This window comes from Colobus angolensis, unplaced genomic scaffold (genome assembly GCF_000951035.1).
Source record: "Colobus angolensis palliatus isolate OR3802 unplaced genomic scaffold, Cang.pa_1.0 Scaffold5, whole genome shotgun sequence".
NCBI lineage: Eukaryota > Metazoa > Chordata > Mammalia > Primates > Cercopithecidae > Colobus > Colobus angolensis.
In genome coordinates this window covers 12,705,866-12,732,970 of record NW_012118487.1, presented here as the reverse complement: position 1 = coordinate 12,732,970, position 27,105 = coordinate 12,705,866, and the positions used below count along the sequence as shown (strand labels likewise).

General features: G+C 39.2%; 1 protein-coding gene across 1 annotated transcript in view; it reads left to right on the top strand.

Moving 5' to 3' along the window:
• Nucleotides 1–27,105, top strand: part of ADAM29 (ADAM metallopeptidase domain 29) — a 92,927-nt gene that overhangs the window by 53,697 nt on the left and 12,125 nt on the right. The window lies entirely within an intron of this gene.

Sequence of the window (27,105 nt, the reverse complement as noted above, 5' to 3'; positions counted from 1 at the left end):
CAGGAACCATATTTCTGCTAAACCAGCCCTCATCCTATAGGGATTTGCAACAGGGAGAAAGAATAGGAAATTAGAAATCTGGGAGATCTATTTTCTTCCTGTTTATCAGTTTCCTGAATAATAGATTTTACACTGGTAACAATACTTGGTTTTAATATTCCCCTACTTTTTAAAACACACTCCAGAAAAACTTCATTGTCTGCTGTCTGGTGTGTTAACACTCAGGGTTCTGGATTCCAGTTCTTTGAGCTCTATACAAATGTCCCAAACTTCTAGCACCAGCTGAGAAATACCTATTGTTAGAATTCTGAGTGTGAGATCCACTGGGCCAGTCCTACCATCTTCTAGGTTCAACTAACCCCAATCTTTTCCATTTGCTACTTAGCTTCATGAATGTAACCATTTTTTTGCAATTAGTAGTTCGTATTTAATAGCCAATTAGTAGTGTGGTGTCTGCCTTAACTTGCTCTTTTCTTCAACTGCTGTTTACCCAATTACTTATATTTAATTATATCCCTCCAAAATCACTCATATGGTTTCCCTTTTTCTGACTGAGCTCTGTTATAGTACTAATCTTGATGTAATGGATGAAGCAGAAGTGAGGAGGCATCATATGCTTTATTTTTTTAATTTACTTTTAATTTTCAGGGTTTTTTTTGTTTGTTTGTTTGTTTGTTTTTTACCATTGCCCTTCACTGTCTCTGGAAAATTACTTAAACTTATAGACAGTTTACTTCAGAATAAGGTGGGATAATAATAATAGTTCTCTTTCAACATCTGGGTTCCTCTGGTCATAAAATGAGATGAAGCACAGCACTATTCACAGCAGCAAAGACATGGAATCAACCTAGGTGCCCATCAATGGTGAAATGGTGTGTTATTAGGATTCTCTAGAGGGACAGAACTAATGGAATACACACACACACACACACACACACACACACACACCACAGAGAGAGAGAGAGCGAAAGGGGAGTTTATTAAGTATTAACTCACACAATCACAAGGTTCCACAATAGGCCATCTACAGGTTGTGGAGCAAAGAAAGCCAGTCTAAGTTCCAAAACTGAAGAACTTGGAGTCTGATGTTTGAAGGCAGGAAGCATCCAGCATAGGAGAAAGATGTAGACTGGGAGGCTAGGCCAGTCTCTTTTTTCACATTTTTCTGCCTGCATATATTCTAGCTGTGCTGGCAGCTGATTAGATTGTGGCAACCCAGTTTAAGGGTGGGTGTGCCTTTCCCAGCCCACTGACCCAAATGTTAATCTCCTTTGGCAACACCCACACAGACACACCCAGAATCAATACTTTGTATCCTTCAATCCAATCAAGCTGACACTCAATATTAACCATCACAAGTCCACCCCCTGTCAACTTGAACCCATACGCCTCTCTTGAGATCATGCATAATCTTCAAATAAAGACAATAATACGGTCATGATTATGCCTAAAATAATACAACTATCCTTCATACAACTGGAAACTCACCAATCTCCAACCCAAATACTATTACATAAAATTAACAATTAAATGCTGATATGAAGTCAATAAATCTAGTTACATGATAAATGAGATAATGAGAAAGGAGATTAAAATAAAGATATTTTCTTAGTGCAAGTGTATACATGCACAAAATGCACAAAAATGTTTTATCAAAAGAAGGAGGAAATACTGATGACAATTTCAGTCCTCGTTTCTGCAGCTGGTCACGTGATCATGGCTGGTATTGATGATTACCTTCTACTACCCATTCTGTATTCCCTTTGCCTTTCAGCAAGCACCTCGGCAGGTCCGTTTTTTTTTTTTTCCCCCTGGTGGAGTGACCCAAAGCTTCATTCCTGAAGGGTCTGGATCATTCGTAGTCTTGCCTGGATTGGGCTATTGTAGTTTCCCATTTACCTTAATCACAGGGCATGGCAATACTAAGAGATACCCTGTATTCCATGCATACTCTTCCTTACCTCGATTGTGGAGTAATAGACTGATTTCGTCTTAATAGTCTGGGTAAATCACCCCAGCGAACGCTGTAACTCCCTTCTTAGCCTGTTGACTTAAAGGTATGAGGAGCACAAAGTGCCCAGGTGGCAATCTTAACTTCCAGTTTCATGGAATCATTGTTGTGTATCCTGGTGCCAGCATTCCTCCCTCTGGAACTAAGACCTCTAGGCCAGCAGAACGTAATGTCATGGAAGAAGGAAGCAAAAATGTTGCTAGTGGATCACTATGGGTAATGGTGATTGGTGTCACTTCCACCCCTTGATTCCTGGAGCCATGAATCCTGGCTATGGGAGTAACAGCACCATATATACGATGCTGATTCAGGGAATACACAACTTTCTGAATAACTTTGCCCCACACTTCCAAAGTACTGTCACCTAGTTGGAATTGTAATTGTGACTTCAAAAGGCCATTCTATCATTCTATCAATCCAGCTGCTTCAGAATGATGGGGAACATGGTAAGACCAGTGAATTCCATAAGCATGAGCCCACTGCTGCCCTTCTTTAGCTGTAAAGTATGTGCCTTGGCCTGAGGCAATGATGTGTGGGATACCATGATGGTGGATAAGGCATTCTGTGAGTCCACGGGTGGTAGTCTGGCAGAAGCATTGCATGCAGGATAGGCAAACCCATATCCAGATTAAGTGTCTATTCCAGTGAGGGCAAACCTCTACTCTTCCCATGATGGAACTGGTCCAATATAATCAACATGCCACCGGGTCACTGACTGATTACCCTGAAGAATGGTGCCAAATCAAGGGCTCAGTTTTGGTTTCTGCTGCTGGCAAACTGGGCACCCAGCAGTGGCCTTAGCCAAATCAGCCTTGGTGAATGGAAGGCCATGTTGCTGAGCCCATGCATAACCTCTGTCCCTGCCACCATGACCATTTATTCATAGGCCCATTGGGTGATGATGGGGTGGTTGGGGAAAGAGGCTGAGTGGTATCCACAGAAAAGATCATCTTATCCACTTGATTATTAAAATCTTCCTCTGCTGAGGTCACCTATTGGTGAGCACTCACATGGAATACAAATATCTTCACACTTTTTGACCACTCAGTGAGTTCCATCCACATACCTCTTCCCCAAAATTCTTTGTCACTGATTTTTCAATCATACTTCTACCAAGTCCCAGACCATCTAGCCAAACCATTGGCTACAGCCGTGAATTAGTATATAATTGCACATCTGGCCATTTCTCCTTCTATGCAAAGTGCACAACCAGGTGCATTGCTCAAAGTTCTGTGCACTGGGAATGAAAATTTCCCTTCATGCCTGTTCTTCAGAGATGTCCTAGAAAGCGTTTGTAGTGCTGCAGCTGTCCACTTTCCGGTGATGCCTGCATATCATAAAGAACCACCTGTGAATCAGGCCCTAGTCTTCTCTTCCTCTGTCAACTGATCATAGATAACTCCCCATGAGGCCATTGGTGCAGGCTGGTTAAGAGAAGGCAGGGTTGCAGGAGTGGAGACCATGGGCATTTGAGCCACTTCCTCTTGCAACTTACTTGCACCTTCAGGACCTGCTCGAGCCTGATCACGTAAATACCACTTTCATTTGATAATGGAATGCTGCTGTGCATGACCTAATTTATGGCTAAATGGGTCAGGAAACACCCAGTTCATGAAAGGCAGTTCAGGTCACATGGTGACTTGATGACCCATAGTCAAACATTCAATTTTCACCAAAGCCCAGTAACAGGCCAAGAGCTGTCTCTCAAAAGAAGAGTAGTTACCTGCAGAAGATGGTAGGGCCTTGTTCCAAAATCCTAGGGGCCTCTGCTCTGATTAACCTATGGGCGCCTGCCAAAGGCTGCGAACAGCATCCCAATCAGCCACTGACACCTCAAGCACCATTGGATCTGTGGGGTCATATGACCCAAGTGGCAGAGCAGCTTTCATCATTTTTCAAGGATCTCTTGCAGACCTTCTCCTGTTCTGGAGCCCACTTAAAACATGCAGCTTTTCGGGTCACTTGATAAATGCACTGGGGTAACACACCCAAATGAGGAATGCGATGCCTCCAAAATTCAAATAGGCCCACTAGGTGTGGTGCCTCTTTTCTGATAGCAGGAGGGGCCAAATACAGCAACCTACCCTTCACCTTGGAAGGATTATCTCGACAGTTCCAACACCACAGGACCCCTAGAAATTTTTACTGAGGTAGAAGGTCCCTGAATTTTAGTTAGATTAATTTCCCATTCTCTGGCATGCAAATGTCTCAGTAATAAGTCCAGTGTGTTTGCTACTTCCTGCTCACTGGCTCCAATCAGCATAATGTCACCAATGTAATTTTCCAGTGCAATATCTTGTGGAAGTGAAAAGTGATCAAGGTCTCTCCGAATAAGATTATGACATAAAGCTGTAGAGTTGATATACCCCTTAGGTATAATAGTAAGGGTATATGGTGAGCCTTGCCAACTGAAGTCAAATTGCTTCTCGTGGGGCTTTGGACAGGAATGGAGAAAACAATTTTGCCAATTCAATGGCTGCATATCAGGTACCAGGAGACACTAAGACCAGCTCAGCCATGGAGACCCCAACCCAGCAGCGCTAGAGGAATTGAAGACAAAAACACAGAAATAGAGTCCAAAGTGGGAATCGGAGGCTAACAGCCTTCAGAACTGAGTTTGACCCACATATTTATTGACAGCAAGGCAGTGATAAGCATTGCTTCTGTAGTTTATAGATTAACTGAAAGCATTCCTTATGGGAAACAAAGCATTCTCAGTGAGGAGCAGAGAAACAAGCTCTGGCAGATTATCTGCAGCAAAAATATATTGTTAAGGTGCAGGCCACTCCTGCTATTGTTTGTGGTTTGAGCAGTTTTCAACTCCTGGCAGGCCAGATGTTCCTGCTCCAGTAAACCAACAACTTCTGGTAGTGTGCATGATAGCCACTATGAGCATGTCACATTGCTGCAGAAATCCTGTTTATGACCAGTTTCTTTAAGACCTGTTTATGGCAGGCTTAGGGATTGTTCCCTGCATGTCTCCCTTTCTGTTTCTGCAAAGCAATAAAGGCAAAGGCAACTTTTTTACAGTGGGCTACTTTTGCAGAATTCAGGATCCGCATCTGCAGACTACACGAAGACAACACCGATTAAAAGCACAATCATCATTGAAATCACAGAGCCTCCAAGTGTCTTGATCCATTTTAAAAGGAGGTAATCCATCTGAAACTTCTTCAAGCACTTCAGTTCCTGGCATTAGTGTCAGATGTGCCTGAGAGGCTTGAAATACTTGTTCCTTCAGTTTTGCAATATCCAAAGATAAACTTCCAGTATGACCCTTTAAATGTCTCAACTCTGTCTCACTCTTGCTCTGTTTCATTATACAAATGAGGAGTAATGCAAAAATCAGAAGTATTCCAGTCACATTGTAACAGCATTCTAAATTCTTAACTAGTTACTTGATCTCCTAGCCACATTACAATTTGTCGGAGATCATTGATTTGATTAGCTAATTTCTGGTCTATATTAGTTTGGGAATTCCACAGCAGAGTAGAATTTTTCTGCCAATTATTTACATAGTCTGCTGTTTGTACTGTAGAATGCAAAGAAACTCCAGCTACTGTGGCAGTAGCTGTGACAGCAATCAATCACATAATGATTAAAATTAAAGTAGCAATGAAACACTGAGAGTGCCTCAAAATCTTTTGAAGAATTTCAGTAATAATATGCACAGAAGGAGAGGCTTCCCAAGGATGGGAAAGCTTTACAGGTATCCATACACCTTCTAGGGCTCTTACCACTAAAATAGAATGATCAGTATTGTACAAGGAAGAATTCACACAAGAAGACAATATACATTATTGACAAGTAACATGATGATTAGGGAGATCAAGTTTTGAATTATCCACTACAAGCAGGAAAGGGGACTTATTGTCAGTCTCGACATGGCTGCAATCAGGGAGTCTTTGGGTGCCTCCCAAAGTCTCTTCCTCAGCATCTGGCTCATGATAAGGTTTCAGGTGTCTTGGTGGTATCCAAATCGGCCGCTGGTTTTGGCCTGGAGAAACACAAGCATAGCCTCTCCCTCATGTTATTATTTTACCTATTTCCCAAAATTTGTTATTGGATCTCTCCACAAACCAGTTGTTCTGCTTCTGTCTTTGCACTGGTTTCTGTAGAAGCCATTCAGCATCTTGCCTATAGGCAGGTTCAAAAAATTTAAAGTCAATAATGCTAGATTCAATTGCATATGTGGAATTCTGTAGTCACTGTTTCCCCTTTTTTGTTTTTGTAACTGCTGTTTTAGGGAGAGATTCATTCTTTCCACAATGGCTTATCCTTGTGAATTATATGGGATGCCAGTAATGTGTTTAATATTCCATACAGAGAAAAATGTAGCTAGAGCTTGGCTACTATAGCCTGGGGCATTGCCCATTTTAACTGAATCTGGAATGCCCATGACTGTGAAGCATTGCAGAAGATGCCGTTTAACCTAGGCAGAAGATTTCCATTTGACAGGAGCCCAAACAAAGTGAGAAAATGTATGTATACATATATGTACATAAGCCAATTTACCAAAAGAAGGAACATGAGTGACATCCATTTGCCAAAGAGAATTAGGTTCCAATCCTCGAGGATTAATTCCTCCTGCAAAAGATGAGGAATGCACCTTTCGGCAAGTTGGGCATCATTAGATAATAGCTTTAGCTTATTTCCAGGTTATGCTGTATCTGCATTTGAGACCAGAGGTGTTAACATGAGTTAAATTGTGAAAGTGTTTAGCATTAGGTAATGCAATAGTAACTAGGTGATCAGCTACTTGATTCCCTGCAGTCAAAGTTCCTGGAAGAGGTGTATGAGCCCTAATGTGAGTGATGTAAAAAGGGTGCATTCTTCTCCTAACTGCTGTTTGAAATTGGGTAAATAAAGTCATCAGTTGCTCCTCTGTGTCGAATTGTAGCTGACCATTTTCAACTAACTGTGTAGAATGAACCACATATGAAGAATCAGAAATTACATTGACAGATATCTCAAAAGCAGTTAGCACCTCAATTACAGCTACAAGCTCTGCTTTTTGAGCTGAAGTTTAGAGTGTCTGGAAAACTTTACTTTTTGACCCAGAATAAGAAGCTTTACCATTACTAGGCTCATCTGTAAAAACATTTTCAGCACCTTCAATTGGTTTAAATTTAATTATTCTAGGGAGAATCCAATTAGTTAATTTCAAAAATTGAAATAATTTTGTTTTCGGAAAGTGATTATCAAGAATACCTAAGAAGTCAGCTAGATGAGTTAGCCAAGTAAGACTATTTATAAAGGCCTGTTGTATATGTGTGCCTTCATAAGAGGGACATAATTTTTCCATGGTCATATTCATGTAATTTAACAATTTGAGTACTCCCATTTCCTATCAGAGTAGCAATTTGATCCAAATAAGGAGTTAGAATCTGTGAATTAGTATGTGGAAGAAAAAGCCATTCTACCAAGTCCTGCTCTTGGACAATAGCACCAGTAGGTGAATGCTGAGTTGGAAAAATCAATAAGTCTGAAGTCTTTTCCGAATCTATTCTGTTTATTTGAGCTTTATGCACTCACATCTCAATCAGCTGTAACTCTGCCTGGGCCTCCTTTAATTGCCAAGGGCTAGTGAGATGAGGATCTCCTCTAAGGACAGAAAATAGATTACTTATGGCATAGGTAGGAATGCCTAGAACAGATTGTATCCAATTAATGTCCCCTAGTAATTTTTGAAAGTCATTTAATGTTTTCAATTGATCCCTATATATGGTTACTTTCTGTGGCACAATGGTAGTTCCATTTACTAAGGTCCCCAAGCAGGAGTAAGGGGTAGTAGTCTGAATTTTGTCAACAGCTATAATTAAACCATGATGGGAAATCAAGTTTTGCAAGTGGTTATAACATTGGAGTAATATTTCCTGAGTGGAGGCAGCACAAAGAATATCATCTATATAATGAATAATGTAACACTGAAAACTTTTTATGAGTAGGTTCAATTGCTTGTCCTACATAAGTCTGACAAATTGCTTGACTGTTTAACAAGCCTTGTGGCAACACTTTCCAATGAAAATGCTTATCAGACTGCAAGTTGTTTACTGCAGGAATTGTAAATGCAAACCACTCACAGTTTTGCTCAGCTAAAGGATAGTAAGGAAACAATCTTTTAAATCTATAACCATTAAAGGCCAATTTTTTGGAATAATAGCAGGAGAAGGCAATCCTGGCTGCAATGCGCCTGTAGGTTGTATCATTGAATTAATGGCGCTAAGATTTGTCAACATTCTCCATTTACCTGATTTTTTTTTTTTTTTTTTTTTTTTTTTGAGACGGACAAGGAATCACACTTTATTTATTTCTAAGATCAACTTTTTTTTTTTTTTTTTTTTTTTAGTAACAAAGACTGGAGAATTCCAGGGGCACAAAGTTGAAGCTATGTGTCCTTTTTTTAATTGTTCAGTAACTAAGTCCTCTAAAGCCTCCAGTTTCTCTTTACTCAGTGGCCATTGTTTCATTCAAATTGGCTTATCTGTTAACCATTTTAAAGGTATAGGTTCTGGAGGCTTAACAATGGCTGCCATCAAAAATGATATCCTAAACCTTGATGAGAATTCTGCCCATCTGTTTGAAGTGGTTTCTTTAACCCTTGTAAATTTTTTCCTAATCGCATACCAGGGACATACCCCATTTCATGCATCATATGTTGACTTTGAGGGCTATAATAGTTGTTCTGGAATTAACACTTGTGCTCTCCATTGCTGTAATAAATCTCTTCCCCATAAATTTATAGGTACAGAAATTACAATTAGTTGTATAGTCCCAGATTGTCCATTGGGTCCTTTACAATGCAAAGTATAACTGCTTTGATATACTCCAGGGGCTTTACCAACTCCAACTATGTTAAATCAAGCGGATTGAATTGGCCACGCCGACGGCCAGTGCTGTAGAGAAATGATTGAAATGTCCACTTCTGTATCTACCAATCCTTTAATTTTTTTCCCTGAATAGTTATTTCACAGGTAGGATGTTTATCAGTAATTTGATTTACCCAATAAGCTGCTTTGCCTTGTTTGTTAGTGCTTCCAAATCCTCCTGTTCATTTAGTTTCACTTTTCCCCATTTCAACATATGGCACAATCTGGAGCTGTGTTATATGCTGTCCTGGCTCTGCTTTCCAGGGAACAGAAGTAGATATAACAATCTAAATTTCCCCATTGTAATCTGAATCAGTGACTCCTGTTTGTACTTGTACCCCTTTTAAATTTAAACTAGACCTGCCTAGAAGTAATCCTACTGTCCCTGCTGGCAAGGGTCCGCAGACTCCTGTTGGCACATTTTGATGAGATTCCCCAGGCAGAAGGCTCACAGTTTTTGCAGAGCATAACTCTACTGCAGCACTACTGGTAGTGACGGGGGACAGGCATCGTACCGGGTGAGGGAATGGCCTAAGTTGGGAATCCCTGGGTTTGAAACGGGGCACGGATGGGCCCCTCATGGCGTTTCCTGAAATTGGGTTCCCTTCTTTATCAAACTTAGAGTGACACTGATTAGTCTAGTGTTTTCCTTTTCTACATTTTGGACATATTTCAGACTCAGCAGTTTTCTTTTCTCCCCCATTTGGCGGGCTGACTTGCTGATTTTTTTCTACTTTCTTTTTTAGTATGACCATGCTTCCCACACTTAAAACAAGCTCCAGGAAACAGAGTATTTCCTTTACCCATTCTCAGTCCTTCCATTGCCCAGGCTAGCAGAGTAGCCTTAATGCAGATTACCTCCAATATCATCACAAACTTTAATGCAGTGAACTAAATGTAGCTTTTCCTCTAACAGGTTGCAGAGTGGCTTGGCACTCAAGATTGTTGAAAGCTAATAACCGCAATACTATATCCTGAGCAGCTGAATCTGCAATCACCTTTTTAAGAGACTCCTGTGACCTGGCTATAAAATCTGCATATGGTTCTTTTGGTCTCTGTTTGACAGCACTAAAGGAAGGGTATTGTTCTCCTCCTGAAGTGATTTTTTTCCAAGCTCTAATGCACACTATTCTAAGCTGCTCTATGGCATCATCCTGCATGACCACTTGTGCATCTAAACCAGCCCAACTACCGACCCCCAAAAGTTGGTCTGCAGTTACATTAATTTGAGGTTGGGCCTGGGCATTGTGAGCAGCTTGAGTGGAATCTTCATCTGCCAATCAAGTTTTAAATTGTAAGAACCGAGCAGGACTTAGACAAGCTCGAGGAAGAGCACCCCAGTCTGTAGGAATCATCCGACTGGAGACAGCAGCATTCTTCAACAGTCTCATTACAAAAGGAGAACCTGGTCCATATAGATTAATAGCTTGTTTAAATTATTTAAGTATCTTAAAAAGAAAAGGCTCAAACGTAGCTATAATATTCCCCTGTTGATCAGGTCTGTGTATTCTAACAGGGAACTGTCAAACATCCATATAACCCTCTTGTCTAACTTGCTGGATTCCTACCTGAATAGAATTGAGAGCGGTCGCTCGAGGCACTACTCAAACAGTCACTAGGGCAATTACTTGTTGTCCAGTGTCCTCTGGAACAGAAAGATCTGGAGGGTCAGACCACTCCTTTTCTTCAAATTAATGAGGGTGTGCAGAGGGGTAGGGAAAAACCTCTCCTTCCTTTGTCGCTTTAGCTGGCAAGCAAACCTGCTCTGGTAGTTCATTATACTCTCCTTCTTCCTCTGATTCCTTCTCCTTGTCATCTGTGTGGAAAGGCTCCAAGGTGGAATGAACCAGAGCCCACACTGACCAGACAGTTATAGGAATATCCTTAGCACCATCCTTATATGCCTTTTTCAGTGTGCTGCCTACATTTTCCCAGACCTCTACATTCACAGTTCCTCAGTTTGGGAAACCAGGGGCATTATTTCTCTACTGCACTAAAAAGTTGCATAAGTCAGCTAGTGCTAACATTCACTTCCCCTTTTCTGAGGAGCTGCTGAAGCAGACTCAAGTAAGCCTTGTGTCTGCTCAACGCTTGTCCCATTGTTACCCTGATGCTTCCAAGCTCCCCTTCTTACTCACCATGGGGATTGCTTAAGAGTACTTGGGTGTCCTCCAGAATAGTTCCACGTTCTCCAACCATTGCCCTGGCGATGCTTCAACCCAAGTTCAAGCTCCCACGTTGGATGCCACTTACCAAGACCAGATCAGTTGTGGAGACCCCAAACCAGCAGTGCTAAAGGAATTAAAGACAAAGATGCAGAAATAGAGTGCAAAGTGGAATCAGGGGACTGACAGCCTTCAGAGCTGAGAGCTATGAACAGAGTTTGACCCACATATTTATTGACAGCAAGGCAGTGATAAGCATTGCTTGTATAGATTATAGATTAACTAAAAGCATTCTTTACGGGAAACAAAGCATTCTTAGCGAGGAGTAGAGAAACGGGCTCTGGCTGATTATCTGCAGCAAAAATACATTTTTCAGGCACAGGCTGCTCCTGCTATTGTTTGTAGTTTGAGCAGTTTTCTGTTCTGGGCGGGCCGGGTGTTCCTTGCCCTGCTCTAGTAAACCAACCACTTCTAGCGGTGTGCGTGATAGCCACCATGAGGATGTCACATTGCTGCAGAAATCCTGTTTTTGGCCAGTTTCTTTAAGGCCTGTTTATGACAGGCTTAGGGCTTGTTCCCAGCAAGGAGATGTTTTACTTTTCTCAAGCAATGAAACCACATCTGGCACAGCAGCTGCAGTTGGAATCACGACTTGGTTAAGCTTACCATAATCCACTGTCATTCTCCAACATCCATCTGTCTTCCACACAGGCCAAATAGGAGAGTTGAATGGGGATGTGTTGGGAATCATCACCCCTGCAACTTTCAAGTCCTTGATGGCGGCGCTAATCTCCACAATCCCTACAGGGATGCGTTACTGTTTTTGATTTACTATTTTTCTAGGTAGAAGCTCTAATGGCCTTTCCAACTATAATAGAATTTACTCTACCAGTCAGGGAGTCAATGTGGGGGTTCTGCCAGCTGCTAAGTATATCTATGCCAATTATGCATTCTGGCACTCGGGAAATGACCACAGGATGAGTCTGGGGACCCACTGGACCCACTGTAAGTTGGACCTGAGCTAAACCTCCATTAATTACCTGACTTCCATGAGCCCTTACTTTAACTGGAGGACCACAATGACGTTTGCTGACCCCTCAGAATCAATGTCAACTCAGAGCCAGTGTCCAGTAGTCCTCAAAATGTCTGAACACTTCCCATTCTCCAATGCACAGTTACCCTGGTAAATGGTTGAAGGTCTCCTTGGGAAATGATTGGAGAAAGATTCACTGCAATAATTGTCAGTAATATAGTGGGATCTTTCCTCAAGGGGACCCAGCCTCCCCTTCATTCAAGGGGTTCTGGGTCTGTAAACAGGAACCTTGAGTCTGGAAATTGATTGGGGCCATGATTCTCTGTTTTTGTAATTCAAATTACTCTTTCATCCCTTCTACCTAGAAATTTTCTGCTTATATAATTTAAGTAGGAATGCAGTAAGTTTCCTATCAATTTCACTTCTGGGAACACCATGATTAATTAGCCAAAGCTAGAGCTCTACACAAGTCAGACTATTCTGATTGCTGTTTTGTCTCTGCTGTCCATTATGGTAGCTATGCCCACCTTGCCTATGATGGTTGAGTGCCACATTTTGGCCCCTGGCACCTCGGGATCCATTTATTCCCATTGTATTTAAATTTTGTAGTTGAGTGACTGCAGTTCCCACTGTTAGATCTGACATACAGAAAAGAGCAATTACAGGGCACTTCAAAGATGCAGGTGCTGTCCTTACAAATCTATATCACAAGGCATCAGTTAAGGGTATGTCTCCTGGATCCTCCTAGCTGGAATGAGTAGATCTAAAGTGACTAATCCGCTCCACCATTTCAATCTCCATAAGTCTTTGGATCTTTTCCTCCACATTAAACCAAGGGAGATCAGGCATTTCCAGCTTGCTCACAGTGGGCCATCTTTTAATCCCTATTTCAGCTCACCAAGGAAATAAGCTATGAGACTTTTTTTAACTCCCCAAGCTGCAGCATTGAATGCAGAGTCCCAGCTTAGTGGGCCCAAATTAATAAATAAATTCAGCCTAACCCAACTCTATGTTCCTTCCACCATTATTTCACACCCTTGATATCCATTCCCATGCCCGTTCTCCAGGTTTCTGTTTATATAAATTAGAGAACTCAAGCAGGTCTTTTCAAGTATAGCACACTTCCTCATGGATCACACTCTAACCTCACCTCTAGGGGTCTTTCAGGAATTTAGTCTAGTTATAGGTCTAGAAGCAAACAGGAGTGTTGGGAGTGGCTCCTGAGGAGAATCAACATTATCTTGCCTGGCAACTGCCTCAGAGGAGGCCACCACTGTTGCCTCAGGCAGCACAGAGTTTATCTCCTCAGACAAAGGTGAAAAAGCTGATGCCAGCACAGGTTGGAGAGGGGATGTTGCCACTACTGAGGATGGGGAAGCTGTTTCTTATGACAAAATGTGTTCATCAGAGTTTACACTCAGTGTTCCCAGCTTCCACGTGGTCCTCCAATTCTCTCACTTTAACAGTAGACACCTGGTGAGGCTGTGCATGCACCTTTCATTGCAGGTCAGTCACTTACATGATAAGAACTTGTGTCTGTTGTTCCATAATTGCAGCTCTTTCCCTACTGAAGCTGGGAGATAGAATCTCTGAGTTCATCATTTTCTTTCATCACTTTGTCCACTGAACTTAGGAGCAACCAGCAAACATCATTATGTTCCTTGGTGCTCCACATATGGTCAAAGTTATTGTGTCACTAATTCCTCGCCTCTCACAAGTGATGAATTAAGAGTGCCACATCATTTATTTTCCATAATTCTCTAAACAGTTCATGCCAAGGACTATCAGTGTTCTCCCTACTATTACAAGTAGAGTCCTTAGCATTTTTGGATCTAATCATATTAAGCAGCGAAGTCCAGAAACCCCCAAACCAATGAAAGAACTCCATCCATAATATTATGTTCTTCTAGAACCCCTTCTGGTACCAAAATCTATATTGGTCAGGGTTCTCTAGAAGAACAGAACTAATGGAATATATATTCCATTTTATATGTATGTATATTCCTATATATATCATATAGATAGATAGATAGATAGATAGATAGATAGATAGATAGATACACACACACTTATATATCCCACATATATGGGAGTTTATTAAGTATTAAGGCATACATTCACAAGGTCCCACATTGGGCAGTCTGCAGATTGAGGAGCAAGGAGAGCCAGTCTGAATTCCAAAACTGAAGAACGTGGAGTCCGGTGTTCAAGGGCAGAAAGCATTCAGCATGGGAGAAAGATGTAGGCTAGGAGGCTAGACCAGTCTCTCTTTTCACATTTTTTTGCTTGCTTGTATTCCAGCCATGCTGCCAACTGATTAGATTGTGCCCATCCAGATTAAGGGTGGTTCTGCCTTTCCCAGCCCACTGATTCAAGTGTTAATCTCCTTTGGCAACACTCTTAGAGACACACCCAGGATGAATACTTTGTATCCTTCAATATGATCAAGTTGACACTCAGTATTAACCATCACAAATGGATAAAGAAAACATTTTGAATATGCCCCATGGAATAATATACAGCCATATAAAATACCGAGGTCATGTCCTTTGCAGCCACATGAACGCAGTTGGAGGCCATTATTCTATGTGAATTTATACAAAAAAAGAAAACCAAATACTGCATGTTATCACTTATAAGTGGGAGCTAAACATTAGGTACACACAAAGTGGAGAACAAGACATGGGACTAGAAGGGGAAGGAGTGAGGAAGAAAGGCAAGAGTTGAAAAACTACCTATTGGGTATTATACACATTACCTGCATGACAGGTTCAATCATATCCCAAATCTCAGCATCATGCAATGTACCCATGTCATAAACCTGCACATGTACCCCTTGAATCTAAAATGAAAGATATAAATAAATAAATAAATAAAGTACTTATATTTTAAGTAGACTGTAGTAACTCTAGAAAGGCAAGTGATTCTCCTAAGGGGAAAACTATACCATGCCAAATAAATTAAAAATTACTTTAAATGGATGAGGGAGCATTTAATTGAAAAGTAGAAGGCATCTTAATTGCAGAGAAGGGAAAGCAATTCTGAACTTAGAAAGCGTCATAATTGCAGAGAAGGGAAAACAATTCTGAACTATCAGTACTTTCTTTCCTTGGAGCACCTGATGTTTCTGAATACAAGTTCAATATCAGTCTTGGCCAACTCAGTTAGAGTTCTTCTATTCAGAAAAGAGAAATCTGAAGACCCCTTAGTGCCTAGACAAGATTAGATTGATAAATTTTAAATTTAGCGATATCAAACAATATCAGTTTTTCTTATGACACATTTGTTGAGTTTACATCCTTTGAGGGAGGCTGAGGAGGCAGGGTGAAGCTCTTAAGGCAGAAATTTCTATAATCATGTTGTACTTGGGAAACAAAAATCAAATGGAAAGAAGACTTGTCTCAAGCACATGTACTGCCTCCCCTTTAAAACATTTACCTGGTTTTGAATGAGCTTGGGACATAGGCTAGAGGACTGAGATTTGAAGCTCTGAGTATCAGAAATCAATCACTTATTGCCTTTCAAAGCTGAGAGATAGAGGTATTCTGGTTCCTGAGAGAAATACTGTAGAGTATCTGAGTCTTACTAAAACTACACTTTTTTTGCCTAATTTAATTTAAAATGTACAGAAGTTCTCAGTTACTCAGCCCATTTTCAAAACATAAGATGGAAACTTCCTAAGTCGAAAGCAATACCACCCAAAGCTTCTACTGCTTTATTGAATATAACATTAAGTATACAATAAAAACTATACACAGCAAAAGCAAAAAGTTATGGACAATAACACAAATTAAAAACAACGAAGATAGGAAAAAGAAGCCAGAGGCTAAGAGATGATCTATAGAGTCGAAAAGTTGATAACACACACAAAAAAGTCCCACTGTTAGAGAAAATGAGAGAAAAATGCACAAACTACATGAGGGGAGATAGATTCATTTCACAAGAAAATTTGATTCTATAGATTTCACTTGCTGTGTATACATTTGATAACAAAATATGTAAAGAAATCAATAAATTGTTTGAATTATGGACCTCATAGCTAAAAATACTGGATTAGTTAACTAGAAGAGATAATGATAAACATCTCAACTGATATAGAGAACAAAACATTTAAAAAATAGTATAAGCAATAATTACACCATATTAAAAAACCTAAAACCCATAAAATAGGGACCTATTTGTGGAAAAGAAAGAGAATGGAATAAAAGTTATATAAAAACATACAATGGCTGAGAGTTTTCTAAAAGTATGGAATGATATCGTCCCACTCAAGCAGCTCACTGAATTCCAACAGGATAAACACAAAGAAAACACACCTGGTCATAGTAAGACTGTTGAAAACCAGAGACACCGAGAAACCTTAAGAGCAGGCATAGAAAGAAGGCCAATATTTTAAAAGAAAGCACAATAAGATTGATGGGTGGCCTCAAAAAATGAAGTACAGAAGACAACAAAATAACAATTTTTTGCCATAAATATGGACTGTTGACCTAGTTACTTGTTCTTCAGGTAGAATAAGTAACTAGGTCAGCAGTTATATTTAAGAGCAAGACATCATCAAGAAATGTGATCGTGAAGGTGGCAATGAAGTACACAAAGTAGAGTAGATGTGTGGGTATATATAATAAAAATTACCTTGAAAAATCAATATTAATAATATCTTGTAGATTCTAAAACATATACAAAATAAAAATGCAAAATACCACAAAAGTTGAGTGGCATGTAAGTAGACAAAAGGTTCTAAGTTTCCAGTAGTAATAAGAAATGGTGAATTCATGATATATATTACATTATATTAATGTGAGGATGTGTGATTCAATTTCTAATGTGACCATTAAAATAATAAAAAATATAAATATAAGAAACAGAAAAATTATAATAAATATTTGATGATTATAAATACAGGCAGGAAAGAAGGGAACCAAACAATACACTTGTAAAAATCAGCAAACATAACTGGTAGGTATAAGACCTATGTAAAATAGACTAAATAAAGCAAACAATTTTGAGATATTTCACAATGAAATAAGTATGCTAGCATTTTGCTGCTTGTAAGAGATGTAAGTTTAAAATAATGACACAGAGCATGTAGAGTATGGAAATTTTTATGCCCTGCAAATTTGAACCATAAGAAGATGGAGTTCTACTAATATTAGATAATAAAGAATTTTTGGAAAGAAGCAAGAATAGAAGTAAGAAAATATGTTGCAATATGTCACTTTCTGTGGGTTTGCTTTCTGTGATTCATTCACCCACCATTAACCAGCTGAAGAAAGATGAGTACATTGTAAGAAGATATTTTGAGAGAGAGAGAAAGAGATCACAGTCACACAATTTTTATTACAGTATATTGTTAAAATGTTCTATTTTATTATTAGTTGTTATTGTCAACCTGTTAGTGTGATAACTTGGAAATAGACAAATCCACAATCATAGAGAGGAAGACTTTTAACCCACTTCCTCAACAGTGATTGAAGAAGCAGACAAAAATCTCTCAAGAAGAGATCTTCAATATATAATTGTAAACTTGATCATCTTACATATATAGTCCAAAAAGACTCCAAAATGTTCACAGAAAATGGAATAAAAAGATAAAAATTATAAACTTCATTTCTCAACATAAGCTCTATCAAGGTCAAGATAGTTTTGTGATGATAACAGACATGTGGTCTATCCGTAAAGAACAGAAGGTCCTGAGATTTTAACCATGTCAATGCAATCTGTTTTACATTATTAACTGAAGGAAAAATCGGTGTCATTTAAATATTTTGTTAATATTAGGAAACAAAAACAAGTCAGAAGAAGTCATATCAGGACTATAAGGTAGATGTCTACCTTTCTTATTGAAACTGTCAGAAATTTGCCCTTGTTCAATGAGAATGAGTAAAAGCATTGTCATGGTGGAGAAGGACTCTCTGGTGAAGTTATTCTGGATGTTGTTTGCTGCTCAAGTCTTGGCTAACTTTATTAAAACACTCTCATAATAAGCAGATGCTATTGTTCTTTGGCCCTACAAAAGGTCAACAAGCAAAATGACTTGAGCAACTCCAAAAATAAAAAAAATTTAAAAAATTAAAAACCATTGCCATGGCCTTTGCTCTTGACCAATCTGCTTTTGCTTTGACAGGACCACTTCCACTTCTTGGTAGCCAGTGATTTGTGCTTTGTCTTCAGGATCACATTGGTAAAGCTGTTTCATCTTCTGTTACAATTATTCAAAAAAATGCTTCAGATTCTTCATTCTTTTTGTTTAAAATTTCCATTGGAAGTTTTGCTCTTGTCTGCAGTTCATCTGGGTGCAATGGTTTTGGCAACCATTGAGTGGAGTGTAAAATTTCCTCAGTTTTAATGTTTGAATCAGATTTGCATAAGCTGCACCAAGTGAGATGTCTATAGTGCTTGCCATTTTTTCTGCTGTTAATCATTGGTACTTTTCAATTAGGGCACGGACAAGATGAGGTTTTTTCCGTGCAAACTGATGTGGATGGTCTGCTGCTGTGGGCTTCGTCTTCTACATCATCTTTTCCCTTATTAAAATACATTTGCCCACTTGTAAACTGTTGATTTATTTAAGACATTATCCCCATAAACTTTTCACAAAGCATCAATTTCACCATTTTTACACTCAAGCTTCACAATAAATTGGAGGTTTGTTCTTGCTTCAATTTTATCAGAATTCATGTTGGCCTGATAGAGGCTCTTTTCATACTGATGTCTTATTGCTACAAACTAGATCCTGTTAAGGCATGTTCTCACAAGTTAATGAGAGGGTATTTTAGTGCAAACAATCTTGAAATCCATGCATAGTATTTTCAAAACACAAATTTTTATGAACTTTTTGAAGACCCTTCACGTGTGTGTATTCACAGTTGTAAACTTGATCATATATGGCATATCAGTGTGCCACAAACAGACAAAACTCACTTTAGTTCAACTTCATATGGTCTGTTTAATGCAATAAATAATGTATTGAGCCAAAATATGTCTCAATAAATTTTGTAAACTTGAAATGATGAATAATGCTTTTTCTGTCTACAATAAGATTAAGTGGTAAGTCAACAGCTTTAAAGATAATGCTTCCAATTCCTTGGAAATGACAGATTCCATTTCTAATTAACATATAGGTGAAGAAGAAATCAAAATGGAAACCAGAATTTTTTTAACTAAGGCTTAAGTATGCACAACATATGCAAATACCATAGGATTAAACTAAAGCAGTGCTTTAAGAAAAATATATAGCCATGTATATACTTTAAAAAAATACTGAAAAAAAATGATTTAACTTTTCTTGTCAAGAAATCAGGAAAATAACATATTAAGTCTGAGAAAATTAGAAATATAGCCATAATAAAACTAGGAGAAGAAACAATAAAATATGAACAAAAGAAAAATATTGAAAATAAATGAAAGCAAAATTTAATGAATTGAATACACTTTGAAATATAAAAGTTTAAAAACTTATGAAAACATGAGATAAAACAATAGCGGACATGAAAAGAGAACACCATAACAGAGCCTATGCAATTTTTAGAAGGAGCAACTTTTCGTAGAGAAATTTGACAATTTTGATAAGTTTATTGAACAAGATACTAGCTGACATTTGCAATAAACATGAAAGACACTAAAGAGTCAGCATTACAAAGAATTAGCCAGTCTCAGGTAAGTTTACCAGTGAATTTTTCCAAAAATAAAGAAATGTACATCATTTTTAAAACTTTTATTTTAATGTCAGGGGCCAAAATGCAGGTTTGTTACACAGGTAAACTTGTGTCATGGGGGTTTGTTGTACAGATTATTTCATCAGCCAAGTGTTAAGCCTGGTACCCATTAGTTGTTTTTCCTGATCCTCTCTCTCTCCCTTCCCTTCACTCTCAAGTAGTCCCAATTGTCTGTTGTTCCCCTCGTTGTGTCCATGTGTTTTCATCATTTTTCTCCCACTTAGAAATGAGAACATGCAGTATTTGGTTTTCCGTTCCTGTGTTAATTGCAAAGGATAATGGCCTCCAGCTCTATCCATGGCCCTGCAAAGGACATGATCTCATACTTTTTAACAGCTTCATAGTATTCCATAACGTATATGCACCACATTTCCTTATCTAATCTATCATTGATGGGCGTTTGGGTTGATTCCATGTCTTGCTATTGTGAACATTGCTGCAATGAGGATACATGTGCATGTATCTTTGTAACTGGATGATTATTATATTCCTTTGGGTACATACCCAGTAATGGGACTGCTGGGTCAAATGGTATTTCTGTCTTTAGGTCTTTCAAGAATCGCCACACTGCCTTCCATAATAGCTGAACTAACTTACACTCCCACCAACAGTGTGTAAAGCATTCCTTTTTCTCCATAACCTTGTCAGTATCCGTTATTTTCTGACCTTTCAAATAGTAACCACTCTGACGGGCATGAGATGGTAACTTACTGTGTGTGTGCTTTTTTTTGTTTTTGTTTTTGATCTTTTGTGTTTCTTTTGTATCAGCTGTAATATCCCCCATTTAATTTCTTTTCTTTTTTTTTTTTTTTTGAGTCTCTCTCTGTTGCCCAGGCTGGGGTGCAGTGGCCGGATCTCAGTTCACTGCAAGCTCCGTCTCCCGGGTTTAGGCCCTTCTCCTGCCTCAGCCTCCTGAGTAGCTGGGACTACAGGCGCCCGCCACCTCGCCCGGCTAGTTTTTTGTATTTTTTAGTAGAGACGGAGTTTCATCGTGTTAGCCAGGATGGTTTCGATCTCCTGACCTCGTGAGCTGCCCGTCTCGGCCTCCCAAAGTGCTGGGATTACATTTCTGTAATGATCGGTGACGTTGAGCTTTTTTTCATATGCTTATTGGCTACATGTATGTCATCTTTTGAAGTATCCGTTCATGTCATTTGCCCACTTTTTTATTGGATTTTTTTCTTGTAAATTTATTTAAGTTCCTTATAGGTGCTGTATTGCAGACCTTCATTGGGTGCATAGTTTGCAAAACATTTCTCCCATTCTGTAGGGTGTCTGTTCGTTCTGTTGATAGTTTATTTTGCTGTGCAGAAGCTCTTTAGTTTAATTAGATCCCATTTGTCAATTTTTACTTTTGTTGCAATTGCTATTGGCATCTTCGTCATGAAATCTCTGCCTGTGCCTGTGTGCTGAATGGTATTGATTAAGTTGTCTTCTGAGGTTTTTATAGTTTTGGGTCTTACATTCAAGTACTTAATCCATCTTGAGTTAATTTTTGTATATGGTGTAAAGAAGGGATCCAGTTTCAATCTTCTGCATATGGCTAGCCAGTTCTCCCAGCACCATTTATTGAATAGGGAATCCTGTCAAAGATCAAACAGTTGTAGGTGTGTGGTCTTATCACTGCGTTCTCTATTCTGTTCCATCAGTCTACGTGTCTGTTTTTGTACCAGTTCTATGCTGTTTTGGTTACTGTAGTATAGCTTGCGGTCAGGTAGTGTGATGCCTCTAGGTTTGTTCTTTTTGCTTAAGATTGCCTTGAGTGTTCGGACTCTTTTTTTCTTTTTGGTTCTATATGAATTTTAAAATAGTTTTCTGTAGTTCTGTGAAGACTGTCAATAGTAGTTTAATAGGAATAATGTTGAATCTATAAATTCCTTTGGGCAGTGTGGCTATTTTCATGACATTGATTCTTGCTATCCATGAGCATGAATTTTTTTTTCATTTGTTTGTGTCATCTGTGATTTCTTTGAGCAATAGTTTGTAGTTCACCTTGTAGAGATCTTTCACCTACCTAGTTAGCTGTGTTCCTAGGTATTTTATTCTCTTCCTGGAAATTGTGAATAGGAGTTCGTTCCTAATTCGACTCTCAGGTTGACTGTTGTTGGGGTATAGGAATGGTAGTTGGTCATGCACACTGATTTTGTATCCTGAGACTTTGCTGAAGTTGTTTATCAGCTTAAGAAGCTTTTGTGCTAAGACTGTGGGGTTTTCTATATGTAGGATCATGTCATTTTCAAATAGGGATAGTTTGACCTCCTCTCTTCCGATTTAAATGTCTTTTATTTATTCTTTTGCCTGATTGGTCTGTCCAGAACTTCCAATGCTATGTTAAATAGGAGTGGTGAGAGAGGGCACCCTTGTCTTGTGCCAGTTTTCAGGGGAATGCTTTCAGCTTTTCCCATTCAGTATGATGTTGGCCATGTGGTTGTTATATTTAGCTCTCATTAGTTTGAGGTGTGTTCCCTTCAATATCTAGCTTATTGAGTGTTTTTAGCATGAATGAATGGTGAATTTTATCAAAAGCCTTTTCTGTTTCTATTGAGACAGTTATGTGGTTTTTGCCTTCAGTTCTGTTTATGTGATAAATCACATTTATTGATTTGAGTATGTTAACCAACCTTGCATCCCAGGAATGAAGCCTACTTGTTGATGGTGATTAGCATTTTGATATGCTACTGGATTTGGTTTGCCAGTATTTGGTGAGGATTTTTGCATCGATGTCCATCAAAGATATTGGCATGAAGTTTTCTTCTTTGTTGTTTGTCAGGTTGTGGTATCAAGATGATGCTGGCCTCATACAATGCATTAGAGAGGAATTCCTCCTCAGTTTTTTGGAATAGCTTCCATAGGAATGGTACCAGCTCTTCTTTCTACATCTGGTAGAATTCAGCTGTAAATTGGTCTGGTCCAGGGAATTTTTTTCATTGGTAGGCTATTCATTACTGCCTCCATTTCAAAACTCATCATTGATCTGTTCAATTTTTTCCTGATTCAGCTTCAGAAGGGAGTATATGTCCAGTAATTTATCCATTTCTTCTAGATTTTCTAGTTTACATGCATAGAGGTGTTCATAATATTCTCTGATAGTTGTTTATATTTCTGTGGGGTCAGAGGTAATATCCCCTTTTTAATTTCTAATTGTGTTTATTTGAATCTCCTCTCTTTTTTTCTTTATTAGTCTAGCTATCTATTTTTACTATTTTTTTTTTTTCAAAAATAGCTCCTGGATTTGTTGATCTTTTGAATTTTTTTTTGTTTTGTCTGTATATTCTTCAAGTCTACTCTGATTTTATTTATTTATTCTCTTTTGCTGGCTTTGGGATTTCTTTGCTTTTGGTTCTCTAGTCTTTTGGTTGTGATAGTAGGCTTTAAACTTGAGATCTTTCTAAGATTTTGTGCGGGCATTTAGTGCTCTAAATTTTCCTCTTAACACTGTCTTAGCTGTGTCCCAGAGATTCTGGTATATCTTTTTTCTCATTAGTTTCAAAGAACTTGATTTCTGCCTTAATTTCATTATTTATCCAAAAGTCAGTCAGGAGCACATTATTCAATTTCCATGTAGTTGTATAATTTTGAGTGAATTTCTTAGTCTTGATTTTGAATTTGATTATGCTGTAGTCTGAGAGACTTTTTGCTATTATTTCACTTCTTTTGCATATGCGAGAAGTTTTACTTCTGAATATGTGACCAATTTTAGAGTAAGTGCCATGTGGCAATGAGAAAAATGTATATTCTGTTATTTTGGTGTGGGCAGTTATGTAAATATCTATGAGGTGCATTTGATCCAATGCCTAGTTCAAGACCTGAATATCTTTGTTAACTTTCTGTCTCAATGATATGTCTAATATTTTCAGTGGGGTATTAAAGTCTCCCACTATTATTGTATGAGAGTCTAAGTTAATTTTTAAGTTCTCTAAGAACTTACTTTATGAATGTGAGTGCTCCTACTTTCAGTGGATGTATATTTATGATAGTTAGATCTTGTTGAATTGGACCCTTTACCATTAGGTAATTCTTTTCTTTGTCTTTTTTTAATCTGTTTGTTTAAATTCTGTTTTGTCAGAAATTAGAATTGAAATCCCCATTTTTTTTTTCCTGTTTACCATTTCCTTGGTAGATTTTACTCCATCCCTTTATATTGAGCCTATATGTGTCACTGCATGTGAGATGGGTCTTGGTTCTTTATCCAGCTTACTAGTCTGTGTCTTTTAATTGGGACATTTAGCCCATTTACATTTAAGGTTAGTATTGATATGTGTACATTTGATCCTGTCATCATAATATTAGCTGGTTATCTTGCAGACTTATTTATGTGGTTGCTTTATAGTGTCACTGGTCTGTGTGCTTCAGTGTGCTTTTGTAGTGACTGGTAATGGTCTTTTTTTCCAATGTTTAGTGCTTCCTTCAGGAAACATTTCCTTTATCATAAGGTAGGTCTGGTGATAACGAGCTCCCTCACCATTTGCTTGTGTGAAAAAGATCTTATTTCTCCTTGCTTAGGAAGTTACTTTGGGCAAATATTAAATTCTGGGTTGGATTTATTTATTCTTAAAAATGTTGAATGTTGGCTTCTGATTTCTTCTGCCTTGTAAGGTTTTAGCTGAGAGATCCACTGTTAGTCTGATGGTCTTCCAGTTGTACAGGTGACCTGTCCTTTCTTGCTGGCTGCCTTTAACCTTTTATTGTTCCATTTCAACTTTTGAGAATCTGATGGTTATGTATCTTGGTGAGGATTTTCTCATGGAGCATCTTACTGGGTGTATTAGTTCATTTTCACACTCCTGATAAAGACATACCTGAGTCTGGGCAATTTACAAAAGAAAGAGGTTTATTGGGCTTACAGTTCCAGGTGGCCAGGGAGGCCTCACAATCATGACAGAAAGCAAGGAGGAGCAAATTACATCCTACATGGATGGCAGCAAGCAAGGAGAAAGAACTTGTACAGGGAAACTCCCTTTTATAATATGATCAGATCTCATGAGCAGTATTCACTATCAAGAGAACAGTATGGGAAAGATGTGCCCCAGTGATTCAATTATCTCCCACAGGGTCCCTCCCACAACACTTGGGAATTCAAGATGAGATTTGGGTGGGGAACCATATCACTGGGGTTCCCTGCACTTCCTGAATTTGAATGTTGGCCTCTCTAGCTAGGTTGAGGAAGTTCTCATGAATGATATCCTGAAATTTGTTTTCAATGTTGGTTCCATTCTCCCCACATGTTTTAGGTACACCAAACACCCATAGATTTGGACTCTACATAATCCCATATTTCTTGGATGTTCTGTTCATTCTTTTTTAATCTTTTTTCTATATTCTTATCTATCTTATTTCAGAAAGGTCATCTTCAAGCTCTGAGATTCTTTCCTGTGTTTAGTCTATTCTGTTATTATAGTTGTGATTGGATTATAAAATTCTTGTACTGTGCTTTTCAGCTCTATCAGGTTGGTTACACTTTTCTCTGTACTGGCTATTTTGTCTGTCAGCTCCTGCAATATTTTATTAAAATTTTTAGCTTCCTCGCATTTGGTCACAACATATTCCTTTAGCTCAGTGAACTTCATTCCTATCCATATTTTGAATTCTACTTCTGTTATTTCAGTCCTCTCAGCCTCAACCCAGTTCTAAACCCTTGCTGAAGTGGTGGTACAGTCATTTGTAGGAAAAAAGGCACTCAGACATTTTGAGTTTTCAGTGTTCTCATGCTGATTCTTTCTTAACTTAGTGGACTTACCTACCTTTGGATGGTATTTGTTTATTTATTTTAACAGTCTGGCCACTTTTCCACAGGGCTGCTGTGGTATGCTGGGCATCTTACCCATATCTAATAATCTTGGATTTTCCAGCACCTGGTGGTATCACCAGTGAAGGTATCACCTGCAAAACAGCAAAGATGGCAGCCTGCTCCTTCTTATGGGAGCTCCATCCAAGGAAGGTATGGACCTGTTGCTGGCCAAAATATATCTGCTGTAGGTGGCTGGAGGCCCTAGATGAGAGATCTTTCTCCGTCAGGAGAAATGCGATCAAGTACTCAGTTAGAAAAGTAATCTGACCATATCTTCATGAGCAGTTGTGCTGTGCCATGGGTTCACTTCAGCCCCTGGTCATCTCAGACACTCTGAAGTGCGAAAGCTGGAATGGCTAAGTCACCCAAACAGCCAACATGACAGCCTGAACTTCCTCTTGGGTGCTCCATCCCAGGGAGGTTCCAGGGAGGCCTGAAACCTCTATCAGCTGGAGAACACTGGTGGGAGTAGCCAGAGATTCTGGTTGGGAGACTCCACCTGATCACCTGATGATGAGGAATGGGTTTAGGGACCTGCTTTAAAAAGCAGTCTGGCCATGTTTGTGTGGGGTCACTGTGCTGTGCTGTGCTGGGGTACTGCTTTCACCCCAGTTGGCTTGGGCTTTCCAAAGCCTGAGGGCTGCAATTGTTAAGCTGCACAAACACCAAAGATAGAAGCCTACCCATCCCTCTGGGAGTTCTGACCTAGGGAATTTTCAAATGTCTGTAGGCCAAAGAACACTGTTGAGGGTGGGTAGAGACCCCAGTTAGGAGTTCCCACCTAGTGAGGAGGAAAAGAATTGGGGACCCACTTAAAGAAGCAGTGTGGCCACACTTTCATAGAGCAACTGTGTTGTGCTAGGTACCACTTCTGCCCTGGCTGACTTGGGCTTTCAAAAGCCTGCAGACTGGAACTGTTAAGTCACCCAAACAGCAAAGATGGTGGCCTGCTCCTTCTTCTGGGAGCTCTGTCCCAGGGAGTTTTCAAATCTCTATGTGCCAGAGAATACCGGTGGGGGTGGCTGGAGGTCCTGGTTGGGACGTCCTGCCCATTGAGGAGGAATAGATAGGGGACCTGTTTAAAGGAGCAGTTTGGCCATATTTTGGTGGAGCAGCTGTGCTGTACAAGGAGATCTCTTCCACCCCTGTTTGGTTTGCACTTTCCAAAGCCTGCATGCTGGAATGACTATCTTGCCTAAAGAGCAAAGATAACAGCCCATCCCTCTCCCTGGGAGCTCTGTCACAGGCAGGTAGACATCACTACTTGTGGTTGGCAAGAATCAAAGCCAGTGGGTCTTATCCTGTGAGGTGCCATGGATATGGGCCCTACACACCATTGTCGCTCAGTCCCCTGAATTCAGCCTCTTTCCTAGGGGTACGTATGGATGTTTAACCTCCCACTTTGCTGGAGTTACACATACTCTTTGATCTTTCTTTTCTTTTCTTTTCTTTCTTTCTTTCTTTTTCTTTCTTCTTTCTTTCTTTCCTTTCTTCTTTCTTTCTTTCCTTTCTTCTTTCTTT